This window comes from Rhinopithecus roxellana, chromosome 17 (genome assembly GCF_007565055.1).
Source record: "Rhinopithecus roxellana isolate Shanxi Qingling chromosome 17, ASM756505v1, whole genome shotgun sequence".
Classification (NCBI taxonomy): Eukaryota; Metazoa; Chordata; class Mammalia; order Primates; family Cercopithecidae; genus Rhinopithecus; species Rhinopithecus roxellana.
Window position 1 is genome coordinate 23,515,756 of NC_044565.1, and position 10,662 is coordinate 23,526,417.

Here is a 10,662-nt window from a genome sequence, read left to right on the forward strand (position 1 = left end):
CGCAGTGGCTCATGCCTGTAATCCCACAACTTTGGGAGGCTGAGGCGGGTGGAACACCTGAGGTCAGGAGTTCAAGACTAGCCTGGCCAACATGGTAAAACCCCGTGTCTACTAATAATACAAAAAAAAAAAAAAAATTATCTGGGTGTGGTGGTGCACGTCTGTAATCTCAGCTACTCCAGAGGCTGAGGCAGGGGAATTGCCTGAACCTGGGAGGCAGAGGTTGCAGTGAGCTGAGATCATGCTGTTGCACTCCAGCGCGGGCGACAAGAGTGAAACTCCGTCTCACAAAAAAAGTTTTAAAAAGAAGACTAGGCACAGTGGCTCACACCTGTAATTGCCAGCACTTTGGGAGGCCGAGGCAGGAGGGATACTTGAGGCCAGGAATTCGAGACCAGCCTAGCCAACATGATGAAACCCTGTGTCTACTAAAAATAAAAATTAGGCAGGCATGGTGGCACTTGTCTATAACCCTAGCTACTCAGGGGGCTGAGGCATGAGAATTGCTTGAATGCAGGAGGCAGAGGTTGCAGTGAGCCAAGATTGCACCACTGCACTCCAGCCTGGGCAACAGAGTGAGACTTTGTCTCACACACACACACACATACACATTTAAAGAAAATAAGTGCTTTGTGAAATAAGATGCATAGCACGGTTTCTCCACCTTGGCACTGCTGACATTTAGGGCTGGATAATTCTTTGTTGTGGGGGCTATCCTATGCATTGTAGAATGTTTAACAGTATCCCTGGTTTCTACCCACTAGATCCCAGTAGCAAGTCCCATCCCTAATTGTAAAAAAAAAAAAAAGAAAAAAGAAAAAGTCTCCAGATAATGCCAAATGTCCTCTGGAGGTAAAACTGCCCCAGTTAAAAGCCACTGATGTAGAGTCATTAGCCTGTTCACACAGCATTCCTTCCCAGCTCAATGAACTTCTTTAGTAGGTAGTCTCATTCAGTCCCACAGGGATTCTTAGAATATTGTTCCAAAGTCAAAACACGAAGGATCAGTTTGCTCTTAACCATGAATTATCTCTGTGACCAAGTCCTTTAACTTCTGAGCTTCAGGATTTTTTCATTTGCAAAATGACAACATGACATATGTATATATGTGTCTGTGTATATATATACATGTATATATGTATATACATATATACATGTATATATACACACATATATATACAATTTATAATATATGAAAGAGCTTAGAAAAAATTAATTTAAAAATTATGTTGCTAATGATGATTTAACATATCATCAAAGTGGAAAAAAACCTGTCATTAAGGGAGGAGGTGGTGTGCCAGCTGTTGGTGCTATAGCTTTAGCATAGGAATAGCTGTAGCATCAACATAGGAATTCCACTCCTTATCTTTTCTTTTACTTTTTTTCGCTCTTTTTGCCCAGGCTGGAGTGCAATGAAGCGATCTCAGCTCACTGCAACCTCCGCCTCCCGGGTTCAAGCGATTCTCCTGCCTCAGCCTCCCGAGTAGCTGGGATTACAGGCACCTGCCACCATGCCCAGCTAACTTTTTTGTATTTTTAGTAGCGACAGGGTTTCACCATGTTGTCCAGGCTGGTGTCAAACTCCTGATCTCAAGTGATCCGCCTGCCTCAGCCTCTCAAAGTGCTGGGATTACAGGAGTGAGCCACCGTACCGTGTCTTTTCTTTTACTTTTTGATTATGCCCTTCAGAGGGCGATTTGTGAGTATCTTTAACATTATATATGCATATTTCTTTCTTAAAAATGCTTTCAATTTTGGAATAATTTTAGAAGATTTATTTCAACACATTTATTATATTTTAGCTTTTTTAAAAAATTGAGACAGAGTCTCACTTTGTCACCCAGGCTGGAGTACAGTGGCATGATCTCGGCTCACTGCAACCTCCGCCTCCCGGGTTCAAGCAATTCTCCTGCCTCAGCCTCCCGATTAGCTGAGACTACAGGCGTGTACCAACACACCTGGCTAATTTTTGTATTTTTAGTAGAGACGGGGTTTCACCATGTTGGCCAGGCTGGTCTCGAACTCCTGACCTCAGATGATCCACCTGCCCTGGCCTCCCAAAGCTCTGGGATTACAGGCATGAGCCACCGTGCCCAGCTAAATTTTAGCTTTTATAGGAAAGCTAAAGATAGTACAGAGACTTCCTACCTACCCTTCACACAGATTCCCCAAATGTTAACATCTCACATAACTGTGGGGCATTTCTCAAAAATAAGGTCTTAACATTGGTACAACACTATTAACTCTACTACAGGCTTTATTCAGATTTTACCAGTTGTCCACTAATGCCCCTTTTTATTTTATTTATTTTTCAAAAGAGTCTTGCTCTGTCGCCCAGGCTGGAGTGCAGTGGCGTGATCTTGGCTCACTGCAACCTCCGCCTCCCAGGTTCAAGCAGTTCTCCTGCCTCAGCCTCCTAAGAAGCTGGGATTACAGGCATCCACCACCAAGCCTGGTTAATTTTTTTGTATTTTCAGTTAAGACAGGGTTTCGCCATGTTGGCCAGGCTGGTCTTGAACTCCTGACCTCAAGTGATTTGCCTGTCTTGGCCTCCCGAAGTGCTGGGATTACAGGCATGAGCCACCACGCCCGGCCTCAATCTCCCTTTTAAAAAAGAATAAACCTTTTAGAATAATTTTAGATCTTCAGAAAAGTGGCAGATAGAACACAGTTCCCAAACACCCCTCACCCAATTTCCCGATGTTAACATCATATATTAACATGGGACATTTGTCAAAACCAAGGGACCAACATTGCCACATTATTATTAACTAAACTCTAGACTTTGTCCCTTTTTTCTGTTTCTGGATCCAATCCAAGATACTGCATTGCATTTAGTCATCATGTCTCCTTAGTCTCCTCGAGTCCATGAGTTTGTCTTTCTTTTTCCTAATCTTGATAGTTTTGAAGAGTCCAATATTTTATAAAATGTCCCTCAATTTGGGCTTGTCTGATATCTTCCTTGCATATTTGGAATCAGTATATTTTGATCTGATATTCTGACCCAGCAATTACACTAAGAATTTATTTTACAGACTCCCACATGTGTGAAATGAGGGAAATTATAAGGCAACTCAATGAAGCATCTTTGTAACAGCAAAATATAAGAAACAACCTGATGTCCCTCAAGAAGATACTGGTGTAATTAATTATGGTAGGCCGGGCGCGGTGGCTCAAGCCTGTAATCCCAGCACTTTGGGAGGCCGAGACGGGCGGATCACAAGGTCAGGAGATCGAGACCATCCTGGCTAACACAGTGAAACCCCATCTCTACTAAAAAATACAAAAAACTACCCGGGCGAGGTGGCGGGCGCCTGTAGTCCCAGCTACCCGGGAGGCTGAGGCAGGAGAATGGCGTGAACCCGGGAGACGGAGCTTGCAGTGAGCCAGGACCCGGCCACTGCACTCCAGCCCGGGCGACAGAGCGAGACTCCGTCTCAAAAAAAAAAAAAAAAAATTAATTATGGCATACCTATATAATGGAATACTTTCCAGAAAATAAAATATTTTTACAGCTATTTAAAAAAAAATGACATGGCCTAGCACAGTGGCTCACGTCTGTAATCCCAGCACTTAGGGAGCGGAGGCGGGCAGATCACCCGAGGTCGGGAGTTCCCGACCAGCCTGACCAACATGGATAAACCCTGTCTCTACTAAAAATACAATATGAGCCGGACGTGGTGGAGGGCGCCTGTAATCCCAGCTACTCCGGAGGCTGAGGCAGGAGGATCGCTTGAACCCGGGAGGCAGACGTTGTGGTGAGCCAAGATTGTGCCATTGCACTTTAGCCGGGCAACAGAGAGAAACTCCATCTCAAAAAAAAAAAAAAAAGGCCTGAGTAGCTGGATGTAGTGGCTCACGCCTGTAATCCCAGCACTTTGGGAGGCTGAAGCAGGAGGGTCACTGAGCTCAGGAGTTCAAGACCAGCCTGGGCAACATAGTGAGACCCTGTCTCTTAAAAAAAAAAAAAAGATACAGTGTGGAGTGAAAAGTGCAGCACTTTGTAATATGCTATTCTTGGTTTTACTCTTCCTTTTAAAAGAAAAAAAAAAACGACCAGAGACACACGTATGTAGTTATCTATACACACACATACAACGTCTGTTGCCTCAGAAGAAACGACATGGGATTTGGGAAATAGAAGTTAGGAGGGAGACTTACATTTCACTGTTTGGCAGTATTTGAATTTTAAAACATGTACTAGTATTACTTCCTAGAGACTCTATATCGAAAGCATATACTAATAATTAACACAACTTGTAAAGAACTTGTATTTGAAACCTGAAAGATCTCCTGGGTAGTCTCTTCTCGGCAAGTTTACAAATCAGCCTCCTTGGCGGGAGTGTCAAGGGACTGGTGTTGGAAGCATTAACCCGCGGTGGGTTTCCATCCAACCACTACCCAGACCTAAATGTTTGGTGGATGCTGTTTCATGCTTGTGAAGCACAGTTGGGGAAGAGAACGAATGATCATCACGGATAAATAATAAAACTAGCTGAGTACACTGCGTGTTAAACCCTTTCTATGCATTTACTCGTGTACTGCCCACACGACCCTGTGAGGTAGATACTATGTTACCCATCTTAGAGATGAGGAAACTGTTACTCAGATTTGATAGAAGTGTCACAGCCAGCAGGTAACTCACAAACGTGGGTTTGTAGTCTGCTGGATGGCTTGCCAAACCACAACTGGGAGGCTGGGGCACATCAGCCCTGAACGGCCTCGGAACAGCGGAGGAAGGCCGTCGGGGCCCTGCAGTCACGGAGCGGCCGCCCGACCTCCTAGACTCTCACCTCACGGCCGGCTTCCGGGATGGGCCTGCAGCGACACACACATATCCCCTGGGACCTGCTTCCCGGCATCCTCCCCGCGCGAACGCTCACTTCCGGTCGCAAGTAGGCCCAGGCAGAAGCATCACCTCGCCGGCACCTGCTCCTTGGACTTGCTCTCCGCTGGGAACCCCAGCTCTACACCCCTGCCCCACCGCAGTCCCTGTCCTCGCTCCAACACGACCCCCTTACCTGTCCTGCGCCCCCCCCACGAGTCCCGGGGCACTTCGCTGACGACCGCCCTCACCGCTTCTCTTTTCGCCTGCCGCGGCCTTTTACAAACGGGGCGAAATTGTTCGCTGTAACGACAATCGTTATTGGTCACAGCCGCCCACGAGCGGCAAGTAGCCGCCCATCTGAGTTCGCGTTGTCTTATGGGAGTTGTAGTTTTCTCCTTCAGAGACCGCTGAGACTCTAGGGGAATGCGGTGGTAGAACCTACGCCGACCTAGCGGCTGTAAAACTCGGGATCTGCCTTGGGGCTCGAGTGATTCTGGCAGATCTTACTGCTGACACAGTTCCAATGCTGGTCTTGACTTTCTGGCCTGAGAGAGTACTATTTCTGAATACTGGTCATGGATGCAAAAATGGCCTGAGTTGCCGGACATGGTGGCTCACGCCTGTAATCCCAGCACTTTGGGAGGCCTGGGAGACAGAGCAGGATTCTGTCTCAAAGAGAGAGAGAGAAAAAAAAGTAAATTGTCATCAGTACTTTAGTTTAGTGGGCAGGACAGGTTTTAAATAAACAACTACATGTATAATTAAATAGAATTAAAAATTATGACAAATACTATAAAGGAGAAGTATAAGATGGAGTGAGAAGTTAGTGATTTAGATTGTGGGGTGAAGAAAGGAAGGCCTCTTAAAGGAAGTGACTTAAGTGGAGACTTGAAAGCACAAAATAGGGAAAAACTGTTCTTGTGCAAGACCCTGAGAAGGGAGTCTCTCAGCTCCCAATTCACTTTTTTTGTGAAACATTTTTCCTTTGTTGGCTCAGTGTTAGGCTTTGTCAATAGAGGGCACTTGGGGAACAATGCAGTGATAGTGGAAGGAAGGCACTTGCTTCATGGGCTCTGGTTCTCTTCTCATACTCAGTGTGGGAGCCAATAGATCAGTGTACAGAAGCCCTAGCAGTGCTCACCTCAGTGGTCCCCAGGACCTGCCCCAGCTGCCCCTCATGTGTCCCACCTGCAGCTGCCTCCAAGGCAGCTTTGGCTGCACCATCCCACAACTGTCTCTAGAATCGACAGAAAAAATACACAGGACACTCCATTACATTTGAATTTGAGCTAAACAATTTTTTAATTTAATTTAATTTAATTTTAGTATAAGTGTGTCCCATGCAACATTTGGCATTGTATTTTTTATTTTTTGAGACAGGGTCTCGCTCTGTTGCCCAGGCTGGAGTGCAGTGGCATGATCATGGCTCACTGCAGCCTCAACTCCCTGGAGTCAAATCATCTTCCTACCTCAGCCTCCCAAGTAGCTGGGACTACAGGTGCATGCCACCATGCTTAGCTAATTTATTTATTTTAATTTTTTATGTTGTAGAGATGGAGTCTCACTATGTTGCTCAGGTTGGTCTCTCGAACTCCTAGGTTCAAGCGATCCTACCACCTTGGCCTCCCAGCATGCTGAGATTATAGGTGTGAGCCACCACATCCAGCCAAACCAAACTCTAAAAGACCCTAATTAACTGATGAGTGATAGCCAGGAAGAATCCAAAATATTACCCTCCTAAGTATTTAATTTATGTTTGCAATGTAACTAAAGACTTTGCCTTAAATGGTAGTTAACCTACCTGTATTTGAAAACCTCTTCAAAGACCACTTATTTACTCTGGAATTCAGAAAGATGCAAAGTCCCTACTTTTTAACCCTTGTATTATTTGTATTGCAACAGATCAGGTGAGAAAGCACTGAAGCCATAGAAATCAGAACTTCTTTCGGTAATTTTCTTTTTCTTTTTTTTTTTTTTTTTTGAGACGGAGTCTCGCTCTGTGGCCCAGGCTGGAGTGCAGTGGCTGGATCTCAGCTCACTGCAAGCTCCGCCTCCCGGGTTCATGCCATTCTCCTGCCTCAGCCTCCCGAATAGCTGGGACTACAGGCGCCCACCACCTCACCCGGCTAGTTTTTTGTATTTTTTAGTAGAGACGGGGTTTCACCATGTTAGCCAGGATGGTCTCGATCTCCTGACCTTGTGATCTGCCCGCCTCGGCCTCCCAAAGTGCTGGGATTACAGGCTTGAGCCACCGCACCCGGCCTTCTTTTGGTAATTTTCAAAGGCATCTTGAGATTAATGGAAGTACTTACTTAAGGGCACTTGACTACTTTTTGAGAAACCTATCTAAAGATGTTTCATCTTTTTCAAGTAGCAGTTTCCTGCAAGCACAGGAAGGAAAGCTGTGGACTACTGTGTTCCTTCCAAAGCAAAGTCCATTTCTTGAGCTGCCATCATCAGTACTAGAAGCTTCTATTTGTTATGCAAAATTTATATGCCATTTATTTCTGTATTTTCATCTTTTGATCCCTTACCAAATTGTCTCATATAAAAAACAACTTGGCTGGGGGCGGTGACTCACACCTGTAATCCCAGCATGTTGGGTGAGGCAGGATTGCTTGAACCCAGGAGTTTGAAACCAGCTTGGGCCTTTTTTAGAGACCCTGTCTCAAAATAAAAATAAAAATAAAAATAAAAATAAACAACAACAACAACAAAACTCAGACCAAAACTGAGCATAAGATAGAATGCACAAAATCAAATTTTCTTTTTTTCTCAACTTTTATTTTAGATTGGGAGTACACATGCAGCTTTGTTACCTGGTATATTGCACATTGCTGAGGTTTGGGGTATGAATGATTCCATCATCCAGGTACTGAGCATAGTACCTAATGGTTAGTCTCTCAAACTTCCCCCAGTAGTTCCCAGTTTCTATTGTTGCCGTCATTATTTCCATGAGTACCCAATGTTTCGCTCCCACTTATAAGTGAGAACATGGAGTGTTTGGTTTTCTGTTTCTACATTAATTCACTTCAGATAGTGACCTCCAGCTTCATCCATGTTGCTGCAAAGGACATGATTTCATTCTTTTTTATGGCTGCATAGTATTCCATGGTATATATATGCAAGGAAAATGGCTGCAGGGCAGTCAAGAGTAGGCTTAGGTAAACATCTGGTGCAGCATGACACAGCGGGATTGGAGTGCAGGTGCACAATCCTGTGCATTATATAATCACAGTTATGTAACCATGTTATAAGTGAGCTCATCACCTGGCTCTGAGGTGCATAAATGTATCACTGACACTGTGAGAGGGGGCACATAATAAAGCCATGTCCCACCTGCCTCCAGACCCCCAAGTGTTCTTTCAACTACTTGCCACCCATCCACCAACTCCCCTCAGACCCCAGCTCGGGTTGGACCCTGACAATTGGCGTAACTGGCAGGATACTGAAGTGAGTGAGTTCTCAGCACCTGATGATCCCTGGTTGGCCATGTGGCTCCAACATGGGTTGTGGTACCTAGTGGCAGCTGTGTTGCTCAGATGGGCCCTGGTAGAAACAGGGGTGGAGGTGGACATGTCCCCCGTGAGCATGGAGAAGGCGCTGAAGCACCTGGAAGCATACAGCACCAAGAAGGAGCGTGCCTTTGCTAGCAGAGTCGGATGGGCATTTTTGACTATGCTGTGGAAAGTGCATGCCCAGTCCCCGCGGGATGCAGCACAGGTAAGGAACCTCCAGGTGCTAGCTGAGTGCCTGGAGGCCCAGATACACAGCTTGGAACGAGAATTGGGAACTGCCATAAGTGCAGGCTTGAGCCTGCCTTCCTGGCCAGAAACTCCCATTCGATCTGATACCCAGGAGGAAGAACCCCTGCTGCAGGCTCACCCTGTTGTCTGCCAGAAAATAGAGCATGAACAGCCACTTGGGCCCCAAGGGCGGGCCCAGGGACCCCCTACTGTGGTGGAGCACACTTCATATAGTGCCTACACCCCCACTGAGTTGCGGGAGTTAGGCAAGTAGCAGGACCCCCTATCTGCCTGGATGCTCCACCTCTGGGACAAAGGAGCTGACAGTATTTCCCGTTCCACTGCTGAGATGGAAAAGTTGGCTTCTGTCACAGCTCACCCCTCCCTCTGTCAGTGGTTGCAGGTGAGCAGGCAGTTGGCACAAGGGAAAGGTGACCGCATCCTGATTGAATGGCTGATGGCAGCCATATGGACAGGGTGGAACGATGCCAGAGAAATATCAAAAACTGTGAGTAAATGGCAACCACATGCAGAGCTGGTGGAGGTAATTCGGAAGATGGGTATGTGGCAGGCTATGTTTGATTTGAATACCCAAGGGCCAGATGATGAACGCTTTACCTCCCACATGAGGGACCTTGTGTTGGGCTCTGCATCCTTGAGTGGTTTTAGCTCTCTGGCTGTTGTCCTTCTCTGTACATGGGGCATAAGGTGACCACCATACCTAAGGTGATACTGCCATGGCAGCCCTTGGGGAAGCAGAAAGCCAGCAGTGTGAGCAGGGAGTCTGTGCCATAAAGAAGGGGAAGGTATCCCTCCCATAGGGAGCCACCCGACAGGACAAAAAGGGGCCCCAGCGGGTGACCCCCATGCAGATGTGAATTGATCTGTTATTGGCTGGGGTTGCCTGAGACAAAATTGACAGGCAACCCAATGAGGTGCTGTTAACTTTGTGGAAGCAATTGTCCCTGGAGCAGCAATTCCAGAAAATGCCCAAGGCGGGCAGGATGATGCTGCTCGACCCAGTCCTGCCGGACACTCCAGCTCAAAGATTACTTGCAGATGGATGGAGGAATAAAGCCTTTTGTGTTTGATTAGGGAACTGGCCACGGTGCCCGGCTTGGCAGGACACCAGAGATTGGAGGCCACATGTGGAATTGGCAATCCACTGGTACTCCACCAATGTACGGAAGGTGTTGGTGCTGGTAGATACTGGCACAAATTGTAGCCTCATCTATGGGAACCGGGATAAGTGTTTAGGCAAGGCTGCATACGTAGGTGGTTACGGAGGCCAGTCAGTGAAAGTAACACCTGTATCTTTGCACCTCGGCATTGGCTGCTTGGCTCCCCGTTTATACACTGTGTATATGTCTCCCATACTGGAATACACTCTGGGGATGGATATTTTGCACGGTCTTAACTTACACACCACAGCCGGAGAATTCAGACTCCGAGTACATGTAGGAAAGCCGGTACTATTGGGACATACACATCACCTGCCCAGGTTCTGCCACAACCCCGATGGGTTACCTCCACTTATCAATACTGCTTGCCAGGAGGGCATACGGAGATAACCGAGACTATTAAGAAGCTAGAGGAGGGCCAGTTGTGGTGGTTCATGCCTGTAATCCCAGCACTTTGGGAGGCCAAGGTGGGCAAATCACGAGGTCAGGAGATTGAGACCATCCTGGCTAGCACGGTGCAACCCCGTCTCTACTAAAAATACAAAAAATTAGCTGGGCGTGGTGGCGGGCGCCTACAGTCCCAGTTACTCGGGAGCCTGAGGCAGGAGAATAGCGTGAACCCAGGAGGCAGAGCTTGTAGTGAGCCGAGATCGCGCCACTGCACTCCAGCCTGGGCGACAGAGCCAGACTCCGTCTCAAAAAAAAAAAAAAAAAAAAAAAAAAAGCTAGAGGAGGTGCAGATAGTGCATGGCACCCACAGCCCCTACAATTCTCTGGTATGGCCAGTCAGAAGGCCTGTTGGGACTTGGCAGATGACAGTGGACTATCGAGAACTAAATAAAGTAACAACCCCTTTACATGCAGCTGTCCCGTCAATCACGGATTTGACAGACCACTTGACAATGGA

General features: G+C 46.8%; 1 protein-coding gene across 4 annotated transcripts in view; it reads right to left on the reverse strand.

Annotated features, from left to right (window-relative positions):
* The window catches only part of C17H2orf42 (chromosome 17 C2orf42 homolog), a 40,094-nt gene extending 34,964 nt beyond the window's left edge, over positions 1-5,130 (reverse strand). For 2 of the 4 annotated variants that reach the window (XM_030920957.1, XM_010361891.2), the window contains exon 1: positions 5,022-5,130. The gene's annotated coding sequence lies outside the window, so the exon portion shown is untranslated. Of the gene's footprint in view, positions 1-4,645 lie in introns of all 4 variants that reach the window. The other 2 variants (XM_010361890.2, XM_030920956.1) reach the window with 2 other exon arrangements.
* Between the last annotated feature and the right edge of the window lie 5,532 nt (positions 5,131-10,662).